This window comes from Dendropsophus ebraccatus, chromosome 5, assembly GCF_027789765.1.
Source record: "Dendropsophus ebraccatus isolate aDenEbr1 chromosome 5, aDenEbr1.pat, whole genome shotgun sequence".
Lineage (NCBI taxonomy): Eukaryota > Metazoa > Chordata > Amphibia > Anura > Hylidae > Dendropsophus > Dendropsophus ebraccatus.
The window spans coordinates 145,654,655-145,682,632 of record NC_091458.1 but is presented as its reverse complement, the minus strand read 5'-3'; positions in this window follow the sequence as shown (position 1 = coordinate 145,682,632).

The window sequence follows — 27,978 nt, the reverse complement described above, 5'->3', positions numbered from 1 at the left end:
GTCTCCAAACTGCGGGGATCGGGCAGCCAATTATACTGCTCAACTGTAGTAAGAGACAATTATTTATCTATTTTTGAAAATTACTAAGAATTTTTTTTTTTTTAACAAGGTCTTTGTTCATCTGAAGGAGCCATGACCTCTGACTCCATCCAGTTCAGCCTGTAGATTATCATTCAGATGTAAAATCTTAAACAGTCATTGTCTCTTCTGAGAACAAGTTGCAATCCACAAATGAATTCTCTGCCACCTCAAAGTGGAATCTTGCGGGATCTGTACGCCAAGAAAGCTTTTTCCCCTCCAGAAATTCTGTCACCAGAATCCTGCAACATCCAAGGATGGAGATTGTGCCAGATTGACCGGCCGACTAACAGACTAGTGCAGAGTGCCTGGAATCAGACACACAGGTGCACTGAATATGCAACCAGCAATCCTAAGGTGGTGTTCACAAATAGCAGCTTCATAGCTTTACTGCATCCTTCAGTACACAGAAGCTCCATAGGGTAACTGCATCATCTGATATCAGTATTAAAGTAATCAGATAGGATTGTAGATGTGTACATATGTGCAGGGGCGTAACTAGAAATGGCTGGGCCCCATAGCAAACTTTTGATTGGGGCCCCCCTCCTCTGACCGACCACTATGCCATCAACACACTCAGCTCTACACAGGTTCTGTACACCATAAAAATTACAGTACAGTTACATCAGGTGACTTACAGGAGACGTCTTCTCTGATCGGAGTTCTTCCCTTTTCATTTTCTTTTCCATCTGTCCTGGGCCGTTATGAGAACCTTTCCGGGCCACGAATCCACAGAATCTGCCAGACAGACATATTAGGCTCCACACTCTCCATCACCATCTCTACCAACTGCACATCTGTATTGGCCCCTTTACACCCACATTTAGTGGGCAGGCTGACTCTATGTGATCCCATTTTAGTATATGGCCCTCCTCTCTGTCGCCCCTCCTTATAGATAGCTTCCTTATGTTGCCCCCCCCCCCGCTGTCCCCCTTATAGATGCCCCCCATGTTGTCCCCTTATAGATGGTCCCCTATGTTGCCCCCCCTATAGATGGCCCCCTCTTCCCCTATATTGTCCCCTTATAGATGGCCCCCTTTCCCCCTTTATTGTCCCCTTATAGATGTTCCCCTCTCCCCCAATGTTGTACGTTTATATCCCCCTCTCCCCCTATGTTGTCCCCCTCTCCCCCTATGTTCTCCCCTTATAGATGGCCTGCTCTCCCCCTATGGTGTCCCCCCCTTATAGATGGCCCTCTCTCCCCCCCCTTATAGATGTCCCCCTCCCCCCCTTCCTTATAGACGGTCCCCCCTCTCCCCCCTCCCTTATAGATGCCCCCCTCTCCCCCCTTCCTTATAGATGTCCCCCTCCCCCCTTCCTTATAGACGCCCCCTTCTCTTCTCCCCCCATTCCTTATAGATGCCCCCTTCTCTTCTCCCCCCCCCTTCCTTATAGATGCCCCCTTCTCCCCCCCCCCTTCCTTATAGATGCCCCCTTCTCTCCCCCCCCCCTTCCTTATAGATGCCCCCTTCTCTCCCCCCCCCTTCCTTATAGATGCCCCCTTCTCTCCCCCCCCCCTTCCTTATAGATGCCCCCTTCTCTCCCCCCCCCCCCCTTCCTTATAGATGCCCCCTTCTCTCCCCCCCCCTTCCTTATAGATGCCCCCTTCTCTCCCCCCCCCCCCCTTCTTTATAGATGCCCCCTCCTCTTCTCCCCCCCCCCCTTCCTTATAGATGCCCCCCTCCTTATAGATGCCCCCTTCTCTCCCCCCCCCTTCCTTATAGATGCCCCCTCCTCTTCTCCCCCCTTCCTTATAGATGCCCCCTCCTCTTCTCCCCCCCTTCCTTATAGATGCCCCCTTAGTTATAGATGCCCCCTTCTTTTCCCCCCCTTCCTTATAGATGCCCCCTTCTCTCCCCCCCTTCCTTATAGATGCCCCCTTCTCTCCCCCCCTTCCTTATAGATGCCCCCTTCTCTCCCCCCCTTCCTTATAGATGCCCCCTTCTCTCCCCCCCCCTTCCTTATAGACAGTGGCGGATTAAATGTACCCTGGGCCCCGGGCTGTCCACCCAACCTGGGCCCCCCCCCCAGCCACCCCAGCAGGCTGTGTGGGGTATATAAGAATACAGAGGTCTGAGGGGGATCAGTATATAGAAGTGACCCCAGAACATCACTAATAGGGGATAGGGGGGATGTTTTTGTTCTATCCCCTATTAGTGATGTTCTGGGGTCACTTCCCTGCACTGAGCCCCCACAGATCTATGTATTCTTATATGCCACAAAGAATCCAGTGTATAATGCACCTAGGACCAAACTACAACAGCTACATGCACTACAACTCCCAGCATGTACTGACAGTCTGCAGCCCTCGTAATATGCTGGGAGTTGTAGTGCCTGCAGTTGTAGTTGGGTTCTAGTTTAAAAGTTTTCGCTAGTGTACTGTAGTGACCCCGGGGCTGTGTCAGTACACTACCGCAAACAAAACACTGACCCATTTAGACCCCAATGGTACACAGGCTCTGCACACTATAGGGCTGGGTTCACACTATGTATATTTCAGGCAGTATTTGGTCCTCATGTCAGGTCCTCATAGCAACCAAAACCAGGAGTGGATGGAAAACACAGAAAGGATCTGTTGACACAATGTTGAAATTGAGTGGATGGCCGTCATATAACAGTAAATAACGTCCATTATTTCAATATAACAGCCATTGTTTTAAAATAACAGCAAATATTTGCCATTAAATGGCGGCCATCCACTCAATTACAACATTGTGTGAACATAGCCTTTCTGTGTTTTCAATCCACTCCTGGTTTTGGTTGCTATGAGGACCACAATACTGACTGAAATATACTGTGTGTGAGCCCAGCCTATAAGTGATTACAGTGCAGTTACTAATGACTCACAGGTGACGTCTTCTCCGATTGCCGTCGCTCACTTTTTCCTTTCCTCTCTATTTGGCGCAGCATCATGAAGACTTCTCCGGCCCCAACTCAACTGCAGGCGGGGAGCTGGGGGTGACTGGGGAAGGGAGGCAGCTGGGGCGACAGGGGGAGAAGCTGGGGCAAATGAGGCCGGGGAGGGGGGGGGGGGGAAGCTGGGAAGGCAGGGAAGCAGCAGGGGGTGAACATGATGGGGGTAGCAGCAGGGGGAGAAGATGATGGGGGTAGCAGCAGGGGGAAAAGATGATGGGGGTGGCAGCGGGAGGAGAAGATGATGAAGGGTAGCAGCAGGAGGAGAAGATGATAAAGGGTAGCAGCAGGGGGAAAAGATGATGGGGGTAGCAGCAGGGGGAGAAGATGATGGGGGTGGCAGCAGGAGGAGAAGATGATGAAGGGTAGCAGCAGGGGGAGAAGATGATGAAGGGTAGCAGCAGGGGGAGAAGATGATGGGGGTGGCAGCAGATGATGAAGGGTAGCAGCAGGGGGAGAAGATGATGGGGGTGGCAGCAGGGGGAGAAGATGATGGGGTGGCAGCAGGGGGAGAAGATGATGGGGGTAGCAGCAGGGGGAGAAGATGATGGGGGTGGCAGCAGGGGGAGAAGATGATGGGGGTGGCAGCAGGGGGAAAAGATGATGGGGGTAGCAGCAGGGGGAGAAGATGATGGGGGTGGCAGCAGGGGGAGAAGATGATGGGGGTGGCAGCAGGGGGAGAAGATGATGGGGGTATCAGCAGGGGGAGAAGATGATGGGGGTAGCAGCAGGGGGAGAAGATGATGGGGGTAGCAGCAGGGGGAGACGATGATGGGGGTGGCAGCAGGGGGAGAAGATGATGGGGGTGGCAGCAGGGGGAGAAGATGATGGGGGTGGCAGCAGGGGGAGAAGATGATGGGGGTAGCAGCAGGGGGAGAAGATGATGGGGGTAGCAGCAGGGGGAGAAGATGATGGGGGTGGCAGCAGGGGGAGAAGATGATGGGGGTATCAGCAGGGAGAGAAGATGATGGGGTAGCAGCAGGGGGAGAAGATGATGGGGGTAGCAGCAGGGGGAGAAGATGATGGGGGTAGCAGCAGGGGGAGAAGATGATGGGGGTAGCAGCAGGGGGAGAAGATGATGGGGGTAGCAGCAGGGGGAGAAGATGGGGCGGCATGGAGAGCAGCTAAGGGGCAAGGGGTACAGCCGGGTGGCAGGGGGTATATTCGGGCGGCAGGGAGCCAGGGTGAGCTTCCGGCAGAGAGAGCAGGCCGGAAGCTCACAGTGCAGCCCCGCGGTGCCCGAACTTCTCTGCTTGGCGGCGCGCAGGATGTGACGTCATCACGCTGCCAGGAGAGAAGTACGGGCACCGCAAAGACGGCAAGGAGAGAGGGGGCGGTGCCGCGGCGGACTCCGACGACAGCGCGCCACAGCAGAACATCACTCGGGGGCCCATTGGGCCCCGAAAGTGATGTGCTGCTGGCGCTGCTATGCAAGATCTTAATGTGGGCGGCGCGGGCCCCCCCGGAGCCTTGGGCCCCGGGCGGCCGCCCAAACCGCCCACATTATAATCCGCCATTGCTTATAGATGCCCCCTTCTCTCCTCCCTCCCCTTCCTTATATATGCCCCCTTCTCTCCCCCCCTTCCTTATAGATGCCCCCTTCTCTCCCCCCCCCTTCCTTATATATGCCCCCTTCTCTCCCCCCCTTCCTTATAGATGCCCCCTTCTCTCCCCCCCCCCCTTCCTTATAGATGCCCCCTTCTCTCCCCCCCCCCCTTCCTTATAGATGCCCCCTTCTCTCCCCCCCCCCCCTTCCTTATAGATGCCCCCTTCTCTCCCCCCCCCTTCCTTATAGATGCCCCCTTCTCTCCCCCCCCCCCTTCCTTATAGATGCCCCCTTCTCTCCCCCCCCCCCCCCCCTTCCTTATAGATGCCCCCTTCTCTCCCCCCCCCCCTTCCTTATAGATGCCCCCTTCCGAGGAAAGCAAGTTTTAAAAAAAAAGAAAAAAAAACTCACCTAACAACACGCTCCCCCGTCGAGCCTTTTTCCTGTCACCCACCGTCTGATGCCACGTCCTAGCCCCGGCAGCGCGCGTATTATAGAGTTCTGTGTGGGCCTGTGGCCGCGACTTCCGGCACACGTCTCTGTGCCGGAAGTGGAACCGCAGCACAAGCCCACACAGAACTCTATGATACGCGCGCTGCCGTGGCTAGGACGCGGCATCAGACGGCAGCCGCGCATCAGACAGGGGGTGACAGGAGCGCTGTGGACCGGTCCCGTGCTCCTCCTGGCCCAGTGACTCCTTTTCCCTATGGTTGGGGAAAGGAGTCTCCGGGTCGGGAGGAGCACGGGACCGGCCCCCGGCTACAGCACCCGGGAGGCATGCTCAGCCACCGGGTGCTGCAGGATATGTATGCTCCAGGGGCCCGCGTCACGGGCCCCTGATGCGGCGGGGCCCCGTAGCAGCCGCTACGGCGGTAGTTCCGCCAGTGCATATGTGTACTAAGGCCATGTTCACACACAGTAGCTTTACTGCATTCTTAAATAGCAGCACTGGAACAGCGTAAAAAAACTCCATAAAATCACTGCATCATCTGATAGCAGGTGTATCCAGTACACATTCATTAGCTCTAAGCATCTGCTCACACATATATCTCTATATGGTTACTGTATCATCTGATAGCAGTATTATCATGTGATAGCAGTATTAGTGGAAGTAATGAGACAGCAGGTGTTACACAGTACACATCCAGCAGCTCTAAGGCTGTGTTCACACACAGTAGTCTTGTATGTCTACTCCATCATCTGATAGCAGTATTAGTGGAAGTAATGACAGCAGGTGTTACAAAGCACACAACTTCAGACCCCAAGGCTGTGTTCACACACAGTAGTCTTGTATGTCTACTCCATCATCTGATAGCAGTATTAGTGGAAGTAATGAGACAGCAGGTGTTACAAAGTACACAACTTCAGACTCCAAGGCTGTGTTCACACACACAGTAGCTTCATAGGGCACTGCATCATCTGATAGCAGTATAGTGAAAGAAATCAGACAGCAAGTGTACACAATACACTACAATGCTAAGGCAGTGTTCACACATAGTGGCTTCATAACTTCACTGCATTCTTAAATAGCAGCACACAGAAGGTCCACATGATAACCCATCATCTGATAGCAGTATTAGTGAAGGTAATTAACAGCAGGTGTACATAGTACACGACTAAATTCTAAGACAGTGTTCACACACAGAAGCTTCACTGCATTCTTAAATGTCAGCACACAGAAGCTCCACGTGATCACTGTATCATCTGATAGCAATACTGGAAAAGTAATCAGAGAGCAGGTATACAAAGTACACAAATACAATTCTAAGGCTGTGTTCACACACGCAATTACATAGCTTCACTGCATCATCTGGTAGCAGTACTATAGAAAGTAATCAGGCTGCAGGTGTACACAATGCACAAATAGCAGCTCTAGGGTTGTGTGCACACACAAACACACACACAGTTTTATAGCTTCACTGCATCATCCGATGGCAGTACTATAGAAAGAAATGAGGCAACAGGTGTACACAATTAGCAGCTCTAGGGCTGTGTTCACATACAGTTTCAGAGCTTCACTGCATCATCTGATAGCAGTACTATAGAAAGTAATCAGGCAGCAGGAGTAATGAGGCAACAGGTGTACACAATTAGCAGCTCTAGGGCTGTGTTCACACACACACAGTTTCATAGCTTCATTGTAGCAGTACTGGAGAAAATAATGAGACAGCAGGTGTACTAAATACACAACTAGCAGCTCTAAAGCTGTGTTCATGTACACACATTATAGTCACATAGGTCACTCATATAGTGAAGCAGTCTAACAGGACTTGCACAACAAATGTTAAAAAAGTGAAAGATATTGAAACGAAACATTTGAGGCGTAAAAGCCTCATACAACACATTATATATATATATATATATATATATATATATATATATATATATATATATATCCAATAATCCTCCTGACACACAGGCCAGGCTTCCAACTCAAAAAGAAAAAGCAGCATATCTTACCTTGCTGAAGTATAAAGAAACATCAGCAGCCGCCCAGGTGAGGACACAGATCTGGCAGCACCATGATACTTACTGCAGCAGCTTCATGGCTTCCCTCACACAGCGGCTCCAGTAGAGTGATAGCTCTACTAAAAAGTAAATCTCCTCTCTGATACAGCAGAGCAGGAAAAAAACAACATTTTTTATAAACTCCCCCTCTCCACACGACCATGTGGAAAGGAAGAATCATTGGAAAGGAAAGTCAGACACAAACATAGGCCTGAGCCTGCTTCCCTCTCCTACCACCTGTCCCACAGGAGGACAGAAAAAAACACAAGGAGGAGGGGTCTGTATGGCCTTCTTATAGGGCTCCTAATCAGTCTTTTTATTGGTACCATCTGTCCTACCATTGCAGGAAGATAGGATCTTCCCCATTTGTGCTGCTGCTGAGGACGTAAGGGAAATTATATTATAGGGTTATATAACAGGCATGGACTCTCATGACAGGGATATAATATTACCGCTTTATAAAGCTTTGGTGCAGCCTCATCTGGAGTCACTGGAGTCCGATTCATAGAAAGGATGACCTAGAGCTGGAAAAGGTACAAAGACGGCAACTAAACTAATAAGAGGAATGGAGCATCTTAGTTATGAGGAGAGACTAAAAGAATTAAATGTGACATTTAAGGGGAGATATGATTGATTGATTGATTGATTGATTGATTGAAATATATATATATATATATCCCCTAGAAGAAATATGGGGAAAAGATGTTCCAGGTAAAACCCCCTAAATACACAAGAGGGCACTGCCTCCACCTGAAGAAGAAAAGGTTCAGTCTCGATGATGGACGTATCTTGATGGACGTATCTTGATGGACGTATCTTGATGGACGTATCGTGATGGATGTGTCTTTTTTTTCAACCTTAACTATGTAACAGAAAGAAAAGTAATGCATTAGGAGTACTTATAGGATTACATGTCCCAGGTGAAAAGGATTCTATCAATTTTGAACATAAGTTTAAGCTGAAGTTTCTAGCTGAATCTATATCATAAAAATCAAAGTCTGTCTGTCTGTCTGTCCTTCTGTCTGTCTGTCTGTCCTCTATAGACTTCCAAACGCCTGAACCGTTTGACCCCAAATTTGGCACACAGATACATTGGGTGCCCGGGAAGGTTATTGCGAAGGTCCCGTCCTCGCCAGATGTACAGGAGGGGAGGGGGAGGGGAAAGAGAGGCGCCTCATAGAGATGAATGGGAAAATCTCCTCACTGCAAACACAGGTGATATAATTAGCTGCAGCAGACACGGCAGTTGGAGCCTTAGCAACCAATAGGATTACTGCTTTCATTTTCACAGGGAGCAATGGTTGCTAGGGAAGCTGCCTCACAACATCCACAGTAATAACTGGTAGACTCCCTACTCCATCTATACAGTACATGTATATACAGGGCCCCCTACTCCATCTATACAGTACATGTATACAGGACCCCCTACTCCATCTATACAGTACATGTATATACAGGGCCCCCTACTCCATCTATACAGTACATGTATATACAGGGCCCCCTACTCCATCTATACATTACATGTATATACAGGGCCCCCTACTCCATCTATACAGTACATGTATATACAGGACCCCCTACTCCATCTATACAGGACATGTATATACAGGGCCCCCTACTCCATCTATACAGTACATGTATATACAGGACCCCCTACTCCATCTATACAGAACATGTATATACAGGACCCCCTACTCCATCTATACAGTACATGTATATACAGGGCCCCCTACTCCATCTATACAGTACATGTATATACAGGACCCCCTACTCCATCCATACAGTACATGTATATACAGGGCACAACAGATATACCAACCTGTGACTGGGTAACACTGCTACACCAGACCTGACCAATACCGCCATACTGTGCTGGATAACACTGTCATACCAGACCTGACCAATACCGCCATACTGTGACTGGATAACACTGCCAGACCTGACCAATACCGCCATACTGTGACTGGATAACACCGCCACACCAGACCTGACCAATACCGCCATACTGTGACTGGATAACACTGCCACACCAGACCTGACCAATACCGCCATACTGTGACTGGATAACACTGCCACACCAGACCTGACCAATACCGCCATACTGTGACTGGATAACACTGCCACACCAGACCTGACCAATACCGCCATACTGTGACTGGATAACACTGTCATACCAGACCTGACCAATACCGCCATACTGTGACTGGATAACACTGTCATATAAGACCTGACCAATACCGCCATACTGTGACTGGATAACACTGCCATACCAGACCTGACCAATACTGCCATACTGTGCTGGATAACACTGTCATACCAGACCTGACCAATATCACCATACTGTGACTGGATAACACTGCCATACCAGACCTGACCAATACCGGCAAACTGTGACTGGGTAACACCGCCACACCAGTCCTGACCAATACCACCATACTGTGACTGGATAACACCATCATATTAGACCTGACCGATACTGCCATACTGTGACTGGATAACACTGCTATACCAAACCTGACCAATACCACCATACCGTGACTGGATAACACCGCCACACCAGACCTGACCAATACCGCCATACTGTGACTGGATAACACCCCCATACCAGACATGACCAATACCGACACTCTGTGACTGAATAACACTGCCATACGGGTAAATACAACCCTGCAGGTATACAGGACACTACAGGTATACAGGACCCCAAAACTATACACTACAAGTGCACGGGACCTCCACAAAACTATATACTACAGGTATACAGGACCCCAAACTTTACACTACAGGTATACCGGACCCCAAAACTATATACTACAGGTATACAGGACCTCCACCAACTATATACTTCAGGTATACAGGACCTCCACCAACTATATACTACAGGTATACAGGACCCCAAACTATACACTACAGGTATACAGGACCTCGAAACTATACACTATAGGTATACAGGAACTCCACCAGCTATATACTACAGGTATATCGGACCCCAAACTATACACTACAGGTATACAGGACCTCCACCAACTCTATACTATAGTTATACAGGACCCTCAAACTATTTACTACAGGTATACAGGACCCCTGAACTATATACTACAGGTATACAAGACCTCCACCAATTATACACTACAGGTATCCAGGACCCTCAAACTATAAACTACAGGTATACAAGACCTCCACCAACTATACATTACAGGTATACAGCACCAACTATATACTACAGGTATACAGGACCCCCGAACTATACAGTATAGGTATACAGGACCTTCACCAACTGTACACTGCAGGTATACAGGACTTTCCTCAACTATACACTATAGGTATACAGCCCCCCCAACTATGCACTACAGATATGCGAGACCCCTAAAAACTATACTGTCAGGACAGGCAAGGACAGACAGGACAGAGACAGTGGGCCCTGAATCTAAACCCACCACTGACCCTGCCTAATTGCCTCGGCCGACCCTAAACGGTCGCGGACATCCACGAAGGCGTTCCCTACGCTGCGTAAGTGAAACACAGAACAGCACGGACAGACAAACACAATAAAGAATAGTAGAACAAGCCGGGTCAAACCACACAGGCAACGCAGTACAAAGTCGGAACACAAGGGATAGTCGGAGGTCAGGCGGAGGTCAGAACACGAGCAGTCAGGCAGAAGGGATTAGGACGGGATACGCAGGAGAAGGACAAGGGGAGCTGGGATCAGAATAACTAATAGCCAGCAATTACCAGCTGGCTTTCACTTTACTTTATACTGGACCAGGAGCCCGGACCAGACACTGATTGGTCTGGTCTCCTGATCCAGCAATCACTGCAGCTGCGGTGCTGCAGACCAAGTGGCAGAGCGATCTGCCACTCAGCCTGCATGAAGCCGCATCAGCTGTGCCGGCCGGCTGACTGACTGTCACGTGAGACCGCGGCGTCCCCGGTTACTAGGGACGCCGTCGGGTCTCCGTGACGTCACTCTGCTCCGGCGGGCGGAGCTCCGGCGCGTTCTCGAGCCGTCCGCCGGAGCAGAGGTCGGGGAAGACGCCGCAGGAGCCAGGTCAGGTGAGTTCCTGACATTACCCCCCCTCTTATGAGGGGCCTCAGGACCCTTATCCACTGGACCGGGTTTAGACGGATTCTGGGTATGATATCGTCGGATTAACTGAGGAGCGTGTATATCTCTAACTGCCACCCATGTACGCTCTTCTGGTCCAAAACCCTTCCAGTGGACTAGGTATTGTAATGAACCCTGTACCCACCGAGAGTTTAAAATTCTTTCTACCTCATACTCCAGTTCACCCTGGACGACTAGTGGAGCAGGAGGAGGTGACTGAAACACCGGTGGCACATATTTTTTCAGCAAGGCTTTATGAAAAACAGAATGAATCTTTAGGGACGATGGTAGTTTAAGCCTGAAAGTTACTGGGTTAATAACCTCTACGATCATGTATGGCCCAATGTATTTGGTGCCAGTTTTCCTGATTGGACTCTCAATTTCAGGTTTTTTGTTGAGAGACAGACTTTTTCACCTACAACATATTGATGGCCAGATATGCGTCTTCTGTTGGCATACTTTTGATAGGTTTCTTGGGCTTTCACCAAGCTCTGATGAGCTTGGGCCCAAACTGTGCAAAGTTTCGAGAATATATCTTCAGCTGAAGGGTTTACAGATTCGGCAGAGTGGACGGACGAGTATCTGGGATTAAACCCATAATTACAAAAAAACGGCGACATACTAGTAGAGCGCTGCTCATGGTTGTTTAGGGCAAACTCAGCGAGTGAAATGAAGTCACGCCATTTGTCCTGGGTATTAGACACAAAACATCTTAGAAACTGCTCCAAAGACTGATTGACCCTCTCAGTCTGTCCGTTCGTTTGAGGGTGGAACGCAGAAGAGAAAGACAATGAGACCCCCAGTTTACTACAAAACTCTCTCCAAAATTTAGCAACAAATTGAACACCCCTGTCAGAAACAATGTTCTCCGGGATCCCATGCAAGCGTAACACATGATTGACAAACAGCGTGGCTAATAAGCGAGCACTGGGTAGTTTACGTAGTGGAATAAGATGACACATCTTAGAAAAACGATCCACCACCACCCAAATGACAGTTTTACCCCTAGATAGTGGTAGGTCCGTGATAAAATCCATGGATAAGTGCGTCCAAGGTCTCGTAGGGACCGGCAGAGGGTGTAACAACCCCTCCGGTAGGCTACGGGGAACCTTGGATCGAGCACAGACCTCACAGGCTTCCACAAACGATTTAACATCTCGGCTCCATGTTGGCCACCAGAAATGACGTGACAGCAGATATTTAGTTCCAGCAATACCAGGATGCCCTGCCAACACAGAACCATGAATCTCTTCCAATACTCGGAGACGGAGATTCGGCGGTACAAACAAGAGAGACTCAGGAGTGTTATGGGGGCCATACTCTGAGACTGCGTGACTAGAGTCACTAAGTCTGGTTGCAAAACAGATATTACAACGCCAGGTTTTAGTATCGTATCGACTCAGTTTTCGGGCATGACTTCAAAATCAAAGCTGCGGGAGAGGGCGTCAGCTCTGATATTACGAGAACCGGGTCGATAGGTGATTTCAAAGTCGAACCTAGAAAAGAACAGTGCCCACCGGGCCTGCCGTGGAGAAAGACGTTTAGCAGTATCAAGGTAAACTAAATTCTTGTGGTCAGTGAGTACAGTGACTTTATGTTTGGCCCCTTCCAAGAAGTGCCTCCATTCATCAAAGGCCATCTTAATGGCCAACAGTTCTCTATTGCCAATATCATAGTTGTGTTCTGCTTGTGAAAACTTTTTTGAAAAGAATGCAACCGGCCGTAGGTGGGTAAGGGTGTCTAACCCTTGGGACAAGACCGCCCCTACCCCCACCTCGGACGCGTCTACTTCAACAACAAACGGGCGTTCGAAATCTGGCTGAGTCAGTACTGGAGCTTCTGAGAAGCAATGCAGAAGTGTGTCGAATGCCTCAAGAGCCTCTTTGGACCAGTGTACAAGGTCTGCCCCCTTCTTGGTCAAATCGGTAAGAGGCCTAGCTATGATAGAAAACCCCTTAATAAATTTCCTGTAATAATTAGCAAAACCTAAAAACCTTTGTAAGGCCTTCAGGTTGTTAGGTCTTTCCCAATTTTTTATGGCCGCCACCTTGACCGGGTCCATACTAAACGAATGGGGAGTAATATTATAACCCAAGAACGAGACCTCCTGGAGGCCAAACTGACATTTCGACAACTTGGCATAAAGATTATTTTGTCTGAGAAGCTCCATTACCGTAAGGACGTGCAACACATGCGAAGACCAATCTGGGGAAAAGATTAAAATATCATCGAGGTACACCACAACAAACCGTCCCAGATACTCACGAAAAACATCATTGACAAAATGCTGGAAGACAGCCGGAGCATTGCATAACCCAAAGGGCATGACGAGATACTCGAAGTGGCCCTCTGGGGTATTGAATGCGGTCTTCCACTCATCACCTTCCCTAATGCGGATTAAATTGTATGCTCCCCTCAGGTCTACCTTGGAAAACCAATTAGCTCCTATGATTTGGTTAAACAGATCAGGAATTAATGGCAAGGGATGCTGATTCTTGATCGTAATCTTATTCAACTCCCGGTAATCAATACAGGGACGGAGACCCCCGTCCTTCTTCCCAACGAAAAAGAACCCCGCCCCCATGGGAGAAGAAGATGGGCGTATATGACCTTTACGCAGGCTATCCTTTATATATTCCCTCATAGCTTCCCTCTCAGGACAGGACAGATTGAAAATCCGACCTCGAGGGTATTTGACACCAGGAAGTAGCTCAATAGCACAATCATATGGTCTGTGTGGTGGTAATTCTTCTACTGCTTTTTCGTCGAACACATCAACATAGTCTGATAAAAATTCCGGAACCTCCCCTTCTCCGGAGGAGCATTCCGCAAGAGACACAGCATTACAGTGGGAGGCACATCCAGGCCCCCATCGTACCAGCTCCCTGTTGGGCCAGTCAAAGACAGGGTTGTGAGTCTCCAACCAGGGCAACCCCAGAATCACGTCAGATGACAAGTTATGCATGAGTAAGAAGTCAAGTCTTTCCACATGGACAGACCCCACCTTGACCTCAAGACAAGGTGTCACATAACGTACACTTCCCTGGGCAAAAGGGGCAGAATCTGCTCCAGTGACATTAATAGGACGCTGGAGCAGCAGGGGACATACCTCCAAACCAGAAAAAAACATAGGATCAACAAAGTTGGTTGAGGATCCAGAATCAACCTGGGCGTACCCATTAATACTTTTATTCCCCACAGACAAAGAGATTGGCAACAATAACTTATTTTTGAAGGTTACCTGTGCGCCTGAGAGACCCCTTCGACAATCTCTCAGGCGCTGAAGTTTTCCGGCGGTGGCCCTGGCCTGGAAGGGCATTGCCGAAGTTGGTGTCCTGCTTTTCCGCAATAAAGACATAAATTATTCTGCAGGCGATGGGCGCGTCGGGCTTTAGCATCGGTGGCATCCACCTGCATCGGCTCGGGTGGTGGTAAGACTGGGAGAGAGGATTTGGGGTGTGAGAGTGGTGATACAGGGGTTCTAGGGTGGTCAGGGGTACCCTTCTCTCTCTGTCGGTCCCTGAGTCGTCGGTCAACCCTGATGGCTAGTGTCATGCTGTCCTCAAGCGAGTCAGGAGTAGGATATGCCACCAACATATCCTTCAATCTGTCACAGAGACCCACTCGAAACTGATATCTGAGGGCCGAATCGTTCCACGTGGAGAGACCGCTCCACTGCCGGAATTCTGAGCAGTACTCCTCCACTGGACGTCGGCCCTGTCTCAACCCAGTCAGCTGTCGTTCAGCGTTAGCTGCACAGTCAGGGTCATCATACAATAGACCTAAGGCGGAAAAGAACTGGTCGGGGCTCTGTAGGTGAGGGGAGTCAGATGGTAGAGAAAATGCCCACTCCTGTGGTGGTCCTTGGAGGAGGGACATGATGATGCCTACCCTCTGAACCTCATCCCCAGACGAAGTAGGGCGTAACCTAAAATACAGTTTACACCCCTCCCTGAAGGCACGGAATTTCCTCCTGTCCCCCGAGAACTTATCAGGAAGTTGAACAGGTGGTTCAGGAGGTGTGGAGGAGGTCAACGTGAGCTGTCGGGGTGCCGTCTCCTGTTCTTGGACCCTTACAGCGAGCTCCTGAACCATCGTGTTGAGTCGCTGCATTTGGTGCACAATATTAGTCAGGGCTGTCCGGTTGTCCATGAGGCAAATGGCGGTAATGGCTGGCTATTCTGTCAGGACAGGCAAGGACAGACAGGACAGAGACAGTGGGCCCTGAATCTGAACCCACCACTGGCCCTGCCTAATTGCCTCGGCCGACCCTAAACGGTCGCGGACAACCACGAAGGCGTTCCCTACGCTGCGTAAGTGAAACACAGAACAGCACGGACAGACAAACACAATAAAGAATAGTAGAACAAGCCGGGTCAAACCACACAGGCAACGCAGTACAAAGTCGGAACACAAGGGATAGTCGGAGGTCAGGCGGAGGTCAGAACACGAGCAGTCAGGCAGAAGGGATTAGGACGGGATACGCAGGAGAAGGACAAGGGGAGCTGGGATCAGAATAACTAATAGCCAGCAATTACCAGCTGGCTTTCACTTTACTTTATACTGGACCAGGAGCCCGGACCAGACACTGATTGGTCCGGTCTCCTGATCCAGCAATCACTGCAGCTGCGGTGCTGCAGACCAAGTGGCAGAGCGATCTGCCACTCAGCCTGCACGAAGCCGCATCAGCTGTGCCGGCCGGCTGACTGACTGTCACGTGAGACCGCGGCGTCCCCGGTTACTAGGGACGCCGTCGGGTCTCCGTGACGTCACTCTGCTCCGGCGGGCGGAGCTCCGTCGCGTTCTCGAGCCGGCCGCCGGAGCAGAGGTCGGGGAAGACGCCGCAGGAGCCAGGTCAGGTGAGTTCCTGACATATACATTGTGGGTATACAGAACCCCTCCAACTATGCACTACAGGTATACACTAATTCCACTGATTAACTCAGATGAAACAATACCTTTAGCTTGGCCTCCTGGGCACCTTATACTGACACTGACACTTTATACCCGGGCAGCGCCGGGTACATTTTCTAGTTATATATATTAGGCAGACCATTTTATATATTAGGCAGACCTCCTAGCTGCCCCAAGTCCAGTTGAACATAAAGGAATAAAAAAGTTTCTCGCTGAACTATATAGATATATATATATATATATATATATATATATATATATATATGTCTAGTTTAACAATATAGTATTTCAGGCCCTGTACATACAGGTCTGCTGCTTGACTTTCTAATGGTCACATACACTTTATACTTATGTCACAGCGGGTTCAGCAGTCACTGTAAACTGTATGGGGGGGTCTCCCAAGACTACACCAACAGATGATGGAATTCCACTGCCCAACCCTTTTGTTTTCAGAGAGATAAGCCACCACCACCAGAGTTGTCTGGCTGTGGCTTACCCTTCCCTATAGAGAACACAGGAACGCTTGGCTGTGCCGAAACGTCATGTGTCTGGGGAGAACAAGAGAAATTTCATCCAACAGTTATTAAAGGTGTAAGGTTGTAGCTTAATGCAGTGACATGCAGGCCCCCTTGCTGCTCATACAGTCCTGCCCGGTCTTCACAGTCCACATATTCCTGTTATCGCTTTATGACAATCTGACAGTCAAAAAGCTGCCACATTAGTAGACAGTTCATCCCTTCATTCTGTCCCACTGCCCAGAGACTTTATCTTCCTGGCAACCAGTGGATGCTAATGTGGACAAAGCCGCACCGCCAGGAGCTGTATGCTGCCAAACCCGGAGCTGCAACAGAAGCACAAGAGGAGAGAAAAGACAGGGCCAGACAACACAGAGACAAGGCCCGATACACATAACATGACACTGTGCTCTCTGCTGCCACCTCTGTCCGTGACCAATACTGTCCAGAGCAGGAGAGGTTTTCTATGGGTTTGAACAGTTCCTGACACGGACAGGGGTGTCAGCAGAGAGTATTGTGTCAGACTGGAAGGACATACAGCAGCTGATAAGTACTGGAAGACTGGAGATTTTTTAAAAGAAGTAATTTACAAATCTATATAACTTTCTGCCACTTGTTGATTTGAAAAGAAAAACATTTTTTGAAGTACTTCTTTAAATAGATGCCATTACCTGCACAGGAATCAGTGTTGTAGCCTCTCTATTCTCTGGATCGTTGGGGGTTCCTGGGGTATGACCACCACTGACCATAAAATTATGGCGTAACCTACCAATATGTTGTGACTTTATGAGATTAGATTACCCTTTTATGTAAGTTTTCATTTACTTTACAATGCCCAAGCAAGGACAATTTAAGCGAAATAATTCTAAAGTGATGGATTACTGTATTTTTATTACTGGCACATACTGTTAACTGAAAATAAAGCGTAGTACACAGCAATGACGGGTCATTCATGATGACAGATTTATGTAAGCAGCTTGGATGACCTCACAGTAGACAGCGTCTAATAAGTGCATTTTTATTAGGCATTACTGGTAGAGATTATACTAGGGATGAGATTTCCAGTCATGTGGAATCCATAGGTTAAACCATGGATGAACTGAAAAACTGTAACTTCATATAATTTCCAAATTTTCATATGTTCACATACCATAACATATTTACTGGTTTATCTTGGGGGTTCCGAAGAAAAGAAGCCAGACTAGTATAGTGTGATAAATAGATTTTTTGGCCAACGTATGGATCAACTGCAGTTGAGGACTGGAATGCAAGAAAGACAAGAGGTGGACAGACTTATAGCTTCAATAAATTAGATCCTTCACTTCAAAATCAAGCTCTAACAATGCACAACTTTATCAGACTTCATGACTAAGGGCCCTATTACACCAACAGATTATCTGGCAGATTTTTTTGAGCCAAAGCCAGGAATGGACTATAAACAGAGAAAGGTAATAATGGAAAGACTGAGATTTCTCCTCTTTTCAAATCCACTCCTGGCTTTGGCTTCCAAAAATCTGTCAGATAATCTGTTGGTGTAATAGGGCCCTAAGGGTCCTATTCCACTGGCCGTGCAGGGCCCGATCAACGATGTAAACGAGCGCCAATCTGCTAGATCGGCGCTCGTTTACTGGGCCTATTCCACGGCCCGATGATCTTTAAGCGAGGGCTGCAGGGACATTGTTACTGATGTCCTTGCAGCCCTTGCAGCATACATTACCTAGCAGGGCTTCTCCTCCGCTCCGTCTTCCTCCCCGAGTCCCACGGCGCAGCATCAACTCCGGAGCGGCTTGACTGAGCTGTCAGACCGCTCAGCCAATCACTGGCCGCAGCAGTCCCGGCCTGTGATTGGCTGAGTGGTCTGACAACTCAGTCAGGCCGCTCCGGAGCTGCTGATGCTGTGACGCGGGACTCGGGGAGGAAGGCGGAGCGGAGGAGAAGCCCGGACAGGTAATGTATGGTGCTTCTCAAATCGTCGGTCACCCGCCGTGCACCGCTATTCCACCATAGCGATGCGCGGTGGAGGACCGATGATTTTAGGTCTGGCCCTAAATAAACGATCAGCCGATGACACGATCATCGGCTGATCGTTTTCTCTATTCCACCGAGCGATTCGGCCGATTATCGCTCCTGTGGAATAGGCCCCTTATGGTAGACTGGTGTTCATAATATATATGAACAGATGGGTGCCATTTTGTCACCACTTGGTGTCTCACTCCCCCCTATTATTATTGCACAGTTGAAGATCTGAATAGTTAACTGTGTACACAGTCCTGTGTTTTGTGTTATCCAATCCCTGGCTTGGGTGCGTCACACTTCTCTACCTATACATCTCTCTCTTTCTAGCAGCACTTTTCCCACCAGTAGGAGGTTAGTTGCGGTCACCCCTATTTAAGTCTTTTAGTTCCTGGTGGGAGGGTCTACTGGTATTCTGGAGTTGGAGAGAGACAGAAGATAGTTTGTTGGAGTATTGTGATAACAGCTATGCAGTGCTAAACCCAGAGGTGGGGTGACTGTTACCTGGGAAAACCTTGCCTACACCTGGGTAACCTATTCTACCGATTACACAGAACGATTATCGTTTAAATTAAAACGATTTAACGATTTTTCGCACGATAATCGTCCCATGTAATAGGGCCCTTAGATTGCAGATCAGTCCTCCGTAGGCAGTTAATGTCTGAAAGAAACACTCAGATATAGTGGAGTCTCTTACTCTAAATGTGTTGGAGCTGTGGTCTAGGGGTAACTCACCTGCCAAGAGACCTGTCAGTAGCTCATTCTCTGGTTCAAATATCCTGATGGAAATGAAGTAGAGGTTTTCATTTATTTATTTTTTTTCTTATTATTGTATAATTTTTAAGGCTATGTTCACATACAGTATTTTTGCTCAGTGTTTTGGTGAGTATTTTGCAACCAAAACCAGGAGTGGATTGAAAACATAGAAACACTGTTGAAATTGAGCTGATGGCCGTCATTTAATTGCAAAATATTGGCCGTTGCTTTAAAATAACAGTAATTATTTGCCATTAAGTGGCTATCATCCACTCAATTTGAACAGTGTGTGAACATAGCCTTTCTGTGTTTTCAATTCACTCCTGGTTTTGGTTGCAAAACACTGACCAAAAAACTGAGCAAAAATACTGTGTGTGAATATAGCCTTAAAAATTATACAATAATGAGAAGAAAAAAAACAAAGACCTCTGTTTCATGTCTATCAGGGGGTTTAAACCAGAGAATGAACTGCTGGCAGGTCACTAGACAGGTGAGTTACCCCTAGACCGCAGCGCCAACACATTAGGGATCAGAGATTCCACTATATGTGAGTGTTTCTTTCAGACATAAACTGCCATAATCCCACCACGCTTAGTGTCCTGTAGTGAGTGACTTAGAGGGCGTGCGCACGTCCACTTCCTCCCCTCTCCGCTCAAAGAAGTGACATGTCACTGCTTTGAGCGGAGAGCAGCAGGAGCGGACGCGCACATGCCCTCTCATTCACTCACTGCAGGACACTGAGCGTGGTGGGATTCAGCCATGGAATTCTGCGTTTTTTGCTCAGCATGAACGGGGCCTATGTGAGTGTTTCTTTCAGACATAACCTGCCTACAGAGGACTGATCTGCAATCAGAGACACTGACTGATTCATGAAGAAGAGGGAGGAGGAAGGAGTGGTGGGGCGGCCAGAGTGTGGCACAAACAACCCCTTTTTTCCTTTTCAGTACAGTAGGAGACGTGAAATTGTGCATAATCCAATCCACGGAAAATTACCAAAAGGCACCATGCTCACTAGGGGACTGCAGACTACAGCACACTGACAGCACCTCAGTTAGGGCCAGAGAGCCAGAGGGCCAGAGATTCCCTTTAAGAGAGTGCTGGACTCATTTTGCTCTGCACCTGCACCCACACAAACTTGGCTCTACCTTTTTAAAGCCTGGTGTTAGTATACATAGTATACATATACATACTCCTGCCCACCGTGACAAGTGCCCAATCAAAACACCAACACCTAGCCCACTGCTAACACCTAGCAACCCCGGGTTACTATATATATATATATATATATATATATATATATATATATATATATATACCTGAAACGGATCTATCTGCTGTACCTTTGCTTACCCCTGCAGATAGAGTACTAATACCAGCCGCTATTTACAGTATATTAGTATAGAGATTAGTGAAACTCCGGTTTGAGTACATCCGAACCCCGAAATTTCAGCATTTGATTATCAGGGGCTGAAGTTGGATGCAGCCCTGGGAAAAACATGGATACAGCCATAGGCCATAGGCGTTATGTTTGGCTGCTGCTACAAAAATAAATATATCAAAAGATATACAGGACCGGTTATGGTTATTTAGATTTATCAGGATTCTAAATTTTATGAAAACAAAGACTAAAGATTTCCTTTGAGCTAGATACTGTAGTGTCACTTGTTAGCAGTACCTGTAGAGGACTCTGATAGAATGTGACACAATGAGGCTTCTTATGGCAACTAGAGAATAACATAAAAAGTGTTTCCTCTGCCTGGAATGTTAGACCAGAGAGAAACTAAAAAAAAAACTATAGAAATTCAAAGGGTAACGGGATAGATTTATAGATTAAAGGTGAAGTCCAGGGCAAAAGAAAATATTCATTATGGACAGGGGTCGGGGGAACATAATATCTCCATATCTCCCCCTGCTACATCGTGACCTGGCTGAGTGGACTACCTCCCACCCCTTCCCACTGGGTCGTGACATACCAAGAAAAAGAGAGAAGATGACACCAAATCGGGTCTGGGAGCCTGGTGATGTGGCGCTGCAGGGGCACGGGGACCAGTAAGTATAATTGTGGGTTGAAATTGGTCTAATCAGAGTAGACTGGGTTTTTTTTATCTTTCATTTTCTAATTTCCTATAGGAGTCACTTATATGCCAGCATTAGATTGCTTACAGTTATTAATGCAATGCCAAGTCTGTCCGAGGGATGAAGTCCCTTCTCTCCCCTACAACTCAACAAAAACATAGAAGAACTCTTCTTCCATTTACTATAAGAATACTTGGCAAATGTGAATATGCAATACCAGTAATACACTTAGGGGGACATTTATTAAGTCCGGCTTTTTCTGTGCCAGACTTAAAAATGTCCCCGCAGCTCCGACACTACGGAGATTTATGTAAAGGCGGACTGCCTCTACATCAATCCCGTGCGCGCTGGTGCGCACGGCAGAAGACCTACGCCAGCTGAGAGCTGGAGTAGGTTTCCTGCGTATCTTTAATACAAAACAATGATGAATCGCGCGGACTCTGAGTCCGCGTCCCCCGTTAGGCCCCCTCCACACCCCCTTCCTTCCCCCCCTGGTGTACTGGGCGGAAAGTGCCCACTTGCAAATATTTTATTCGCAAAACGGTCATTTGCGAATAAAAATATTAGCAAATGGGCACTTTCCGTCGAAAAAAAGAAATTCGCCACTTGATACATTTCCCCCTTAGTGTGGGTTAGAATGCTGAATCTCTGCAATTTTGCAACCCACATGATGTATTCTGTATTGTATTGTATTACATCACAATACAATTACATCAATACAATACAATACATTACATGTATTGTATTGTATTGTATTATATTGTTGATGTGTTCTGTAAAGTTTAAAATAACTTTTGGCCACACATAAAAAACAGCTACCAAAAAATTAGTCTAAGGGTACCTTCACACGTACCGAATCCACAGCGGATTTCACGATGCGGGTTTGCAGCGAAATCCGCTGTGGATCCTGGTACTGTGAAAGTCTATGGGGTTACATATCAGCAGCAGAATTTCCATTCCGCTGCGGATATGTAACCCGGCCACCTGCAGCCCTGGCCCGGAGCATTTATCACCTGCTCCAGGCTCCTGCTTACTTCGGGGCCTCCCAGCATCTCCCTGTTTCTAAGTAAAGTGTGCCTGCTGGAGCGCCCCTGGCCGCCATCCTCCCGGAAGGGTTTGCCCCCTCTCTCCTGCGGCGCGGGCGACAAATTATAACGGCACCCGCACTGCACTCTGGAACCAGTGGAGGCAGGGGCTGAGGTAATTGTTTGTGGGGGTGGATTTACTGGGCCGAGGCTGTGTTACTGGGCTGAGGGACTGGTGGTGGTGGGAGGAGTAGGCTGGGGTGAGCTGGGGGGCTCTGTGTTTGGGAGGTGGGGTGGCTGAGCTGAGGGGCTGTGGGGGGTTGTTGACTAGTCTGAGGGGGCTGAGCTGAGGGGCTTTGGGGGGGGGGGTTGGCTGAGCTTAGGGGCTGTGTGGGGGGTTTTGCTGGGCTGGTAGGGGGATAGGCTGGGGTGAGGGGCTTGTGGGGGGTTGGCTGGGCTGAGCTGAGGGGGTGTGTTTTTTTTTTACTAGGCTGAGGGGCTGGTGGGGAAGTTGACTGTGCTGAGGGGCTGGTGGGGGGGTTGGCTGAGCTAAGGGGGTGGTGGGGGGTTGGCTGAGCTGAGGGCTGTGGGGGGTTGTTGACTAGGCTAAGGGTCTGTGTGTGGGGGGTTGACTAGGCTGAGGGGCTGGTGGGGGGGTTGGCTGGGATGAAGGCTGATGGGGGGGTTGGCTGAGCTGAGGGGCTGTGGGGGGGTTTGTATGGGCTGAGGGGCTGGTGTGGGAGTCTGACTAGGCTAAGGGGCTGGTGGGGGGTTGGCTAGGCTGAGCTGAGGGGCTGTTGGGTGGGTTTACTGGATTGAGCTGAGAGAATGGTGGTGGTGGTGGGGGGGCTAGTTGTTTGTATTGCTTTGAAACTATAACCCCCAGCATGCCTAGGCATCATCTGCTTTGAAACTACAACCGCCAACATGCCTGGACAGCTGCTCTTGTGAATCTGCAGCTCCAAGTTGTTGTTCAGAGGGGGCAGCTAGTTGTTTATATGACTGGGGGGGGTGTCAGATAGTTGTTTATATGGCTGTAGGGTCGTGTGGTAGATGGTAGATATCGTCTAGAGGGGTGGAAGGCTGTAGGATTTTGTGTGTGTGTGTGTGTGGGGGGGGGGCACAGGGCACCATCTACCCTAAGGCCGGCCCTGCTCTTTTCACTCTAACATTGTTCTCGAGCAAGCTTTAGAACTTCCTTGGAATCTTCTTGCCTTAGTCCACACTTTTCTCCCTGCCTTGCCACCTGCCATAAAGCAGTCGATCATGCTGCAAGACATTGTCTCTTGAAAAATACTAAGAAGGTACCATGGACTCTCTTTCTACTGTTCTAAGCATCTTCCATTATGGTGTACTGGCTTCCCTAAGGGTAACTCTAGTAAACTATTTGCACTGTGGAAGCAAAAGGGCATGATGGTCTTAAAAGTTTGATACCTTGTTTGACTCTCCCTCTGGTCGGTCTATTTCTACTCTCTATGCAAACCTCCGTCAACAGGGAGTACCTCCTTAGTCTGGTTGCATCAGGGAATATTGGGTTAAAAAGCTATATAATCACAATGCCCCTCGATTAGCCCTGAAAGGGTATAGTGATTTTAGGGTGCATAATGGAGCGTGAGCAGGAAACACATTTAAAACGTATACATTCAGCGATCTACACTCTCACTCCCTTTATCCCCAAATAATCCACATAGACTGAGCGCATGCATCACCCCCAAACTAATATGTTCCACTGTATGTGGACTTGCCCACAGGTTGAGGCAGCTAGCCTTGCCGACAAAGCTATGACAAACCTCTTCTCCATATTGCAAAACCCTCCTCAGCAGAAGAGCAGGACCTTAACCACCATTTACCCCCTATAGTCTACTTAGTTGTAAACCCTTGTCAAAAAGAATTTGCTAAAAGACTAGTTGGATTCCCATCCCCCAACCCTCCAGCAGACTATACAGCGTCTGAAACAATTATTCTCTCTAGATCAAGTGGAGGTAATGAAAATTAAAGACAAACAGACTAAAAATTTCTTTTCCAGGTGGAAGGGCTTTATCTCGCATTATTTTACTGCATTCGAACTCTCGTATGCCCTGAAGCCCTTTTAATCTTACCAAGTGGTATTCAATGGAGGACCTGAAAGGCACTTTAGGGGCTCTTAAAATTCCTCCTCAGCTGAAAACTTTGATAGTCTACTGAGGCGTACCTCGATGGCTTTGGCTAATAGATAATTATGACCAACACTTAGTACATCTACACGGAGCTTTAGTTATATTGAGTTTTATTAGTTAGTTACCTGGTTTGCTACAGAGGTCGTTCTTCACTTGTTTAAGTAAATGTTTAGGTAAATGTGATCCTTATTTTATGCTCTAGTTCATTTTGATGTGTGCGCATACTCTGAATCTCTGTTATAACGTTTGACACTATGTACAGAATTAAGTTGGTGCTTACCTGTTAATCATTATAATACCTGAACATCTGTGATCATCCTTCTTGTCTGAAACTCTGTATAATTGAAAAATCTGTACTAAAATATATTAAAAAAGAGGAAAAGAGGATTTTTTCAGTGTATTCTGCCATGGTCTGGAAGTAATAGTTAGGCCGGGTTCACACTACATTTTTCCAATCCTTTTTTGCATTTGTGTGCATCCGTTTTGATCCGTTTTTCCATTGACTTCCATTATAAAAAAAGAAAACGGATCCAAATGCATCAGGTATTTTTTTACGTACACAAAAATAAGATCAAGTACATTTTTGTGTACTTAAAAAAAACGGATGCATTTTGATCCATTTTGGTTTTTTAAATGGAAGTCAAGGGAAAAACGGATCAGAACGCAATTGCATTTTGTGCAAGGACGGATGAAAAAGACGGATTGCAAAAATGTAGTGTGAACCCAGCCTAACCCTATAAGGACCCACAAAGTCTGATTTGTTTTGTTCTCTAAACCTGTTTGTAGTTTGTAACATTCATAGTTTCAGAATCTTCAGTCTCTCTTATCCAGATGTCTTTCAGCACCATTGAGCTGAACAGCGCCTTCTGCACAAAGCCAGCCAATGGGAGAGCCGTACTTCTTCCCACTTATCCCTCCTGCAATAGAGCTGCTTAATTCTTTTTAGAAAATAAGCCGGGAGCAAGGAGGGAGCTTCTAGATGGTGCTTAATGGGAGAAAAGGAAAGTATGAACTCCGTGGTTTTACAGATTAGGACGTAATAATAAAACATCTGGAACTTAGATTGATAAGGCAAGATTTGCTTTTTATCTGTCTTATCCCCAAGTGACTATCCCTGTCCAAATTAAGTAAGATGAGCACTAGCGACGAGGACATGACACCAGGCAAAAAGATGGTATAACCTCCTTCCTCAGCTGAGTCAGGAGTGCACACTCACTTTATTTAGTTAAAATATACACATGAAATATATAAACTTTCAATACAGGTGGGGTTTCAAGTCACAAGACACATACATGTCACACTCTGATAGGTCAATCCATAGATGGTCAGTAGTCTCAGTCAAGCTGGAACAATGTGTTGTTTACCATAAATTGTTTATATAACAGTGTCTCTTTCTTGCGTCTGTATTGTGGCTGCGATGTAAGTTCAAGGTGCTGTGCTCATTGGCGTGCTGCCAGCATTCCTCTCTTTCTTCTAGAAGCAGATAAAAGGCTGAAGCCATTTTAAGGATTACAATGTTTTTACCCAAAGTAACATCACCTTTATGGTCACCTTCACAAGATGATCTTAAAATTACTTGAATACAAGGCAAATGGCGAAGTACACCATATCCCTTATTTAACAAAACCTAGACCAAAACCAGAAGCAGTGTATGAAAAATTAAAGGGATTATCCTTCTTTCAAATTAACTGGTTTCAGAAAGTTATATAGATTTGTAATTTCCTTCTATTTAAAATTCCCAAGTTTCCCCATACTTAGCTGCTGTATGTCCTGCAGGAAAGGGTTTCTTTTTAGTCTGACACAGTGCTCTTTGCTGACATCCCTCTCCTGAGCAGGAGAGGTTTTCTATGGGGATTTGCTGCTGATCTAGACAGTTCCTGACATGGACAGAGGTGGCAGCAGAGAGCACTCTGTCAGACTGAAACCACTCCCTGCAGGACATACAGCAGATGATAAGTATGGGAAGACGGGAGATTTTTTAAATAGAAGTAAATTACAAATCTATATGACTTTCTGAAACCAGTTGATCTGAAAGACAATCTTTTTATTTCAAATCAACAGGAACTTAAAGGGTATGTGTCATCAATGACCTATAGTGTAAACATATTATTAAACTTATTTCAGAGAATTTTAGGTAATGTTTTTTCAAATGTTTCTATTTTACTACCTGTATTATAAACCAAATCTGGAAATTGCAGTTTTCATTTGGCCACTAGGCTTAAAGTTAAGCTAAGACTTAGAGTGACACTGTTTTCTATATGATAGGTAGAAGGCTGCTGGAAAGTGATTTGTACAGTATTAAAGCGAAGTGACACTGGTAGATAGCAAATTCCTTTGCACGGGTCACAGAAGTTAATTAGAATCCGTAAAAATTACAAATGTCCTATACAAAGAGTAAAGTCTGGAGGATCTATGTCAAGGGTCAAACTCAGGCTGTTTTAACAGCATTTAGAGATATGCTTTACAGCAAGACTCATGGACATAGACCAAAAGTGTCAAACTCAGACCCTCCAACTGTTGCAATACAATTGCCATCATGCCTGAACAGCCAAAGCTTTAGCATTAGCTTTCCAGGCATGATGGGAACTGTAGTTTTGTAACAGCTAGAGGGCCTGAGTTTGACACTTTTGGTCTATGTCCATGAGTCTTGCTGTGAAGCATATCACTAAATGCTGTTAAAAACAGCTTAGGCAAGATGGCAGCCCCCATAATATTGGACTAAAATAAATTTAGAAACAGATTATAAAAAAAGAGTTTCTGGCTGTAATCAGTAACAACAAATCTAGGCAATATGTTCCCTAAAAACTAAGGGTGATTCTACATGACTCGTTCTTTGGCCGATTGGCAAGATTTCTAAGGTACGATCAATTGCACAGCAGATCCACACAAACCTGTTCATGCTGCTATCAACATTCTTGGCTGAACGTCTCTTGTTTACACAGGAAGATGTGTGGTCCTTAAGAATAAATCTTTGCACCGCACAAAAAGTCCGATCAGGCAAACAATATAGTCAGGGTCAGGCAGGCAAGTGTAATCCGAAGAACAGGCAAAGGTCTGGATGCACGGAATAGCAGACACAGGGACATACTTTTGCTTAGGACCACAAGGATGCAACAATACTAAGGTAAGGGGGAACTCTGAGTGGGTGCAGGAAGAGAACGATTGGTGGAGGCAGAAATAGGAACAGACACACATACATGACACGACACACAACAAAAGTATTCTAAATTCAAATGTGAGGGCAGCTATCCAATCACTAGGCCAAAACTGGGTCATGCATGATAATGATCACAAGCACACCAACAAATCTATAACAGAACGGCCGAAGAAGTTAGTCTTTCCAGGTCATCAATTTTGACTCCCTTTAGGT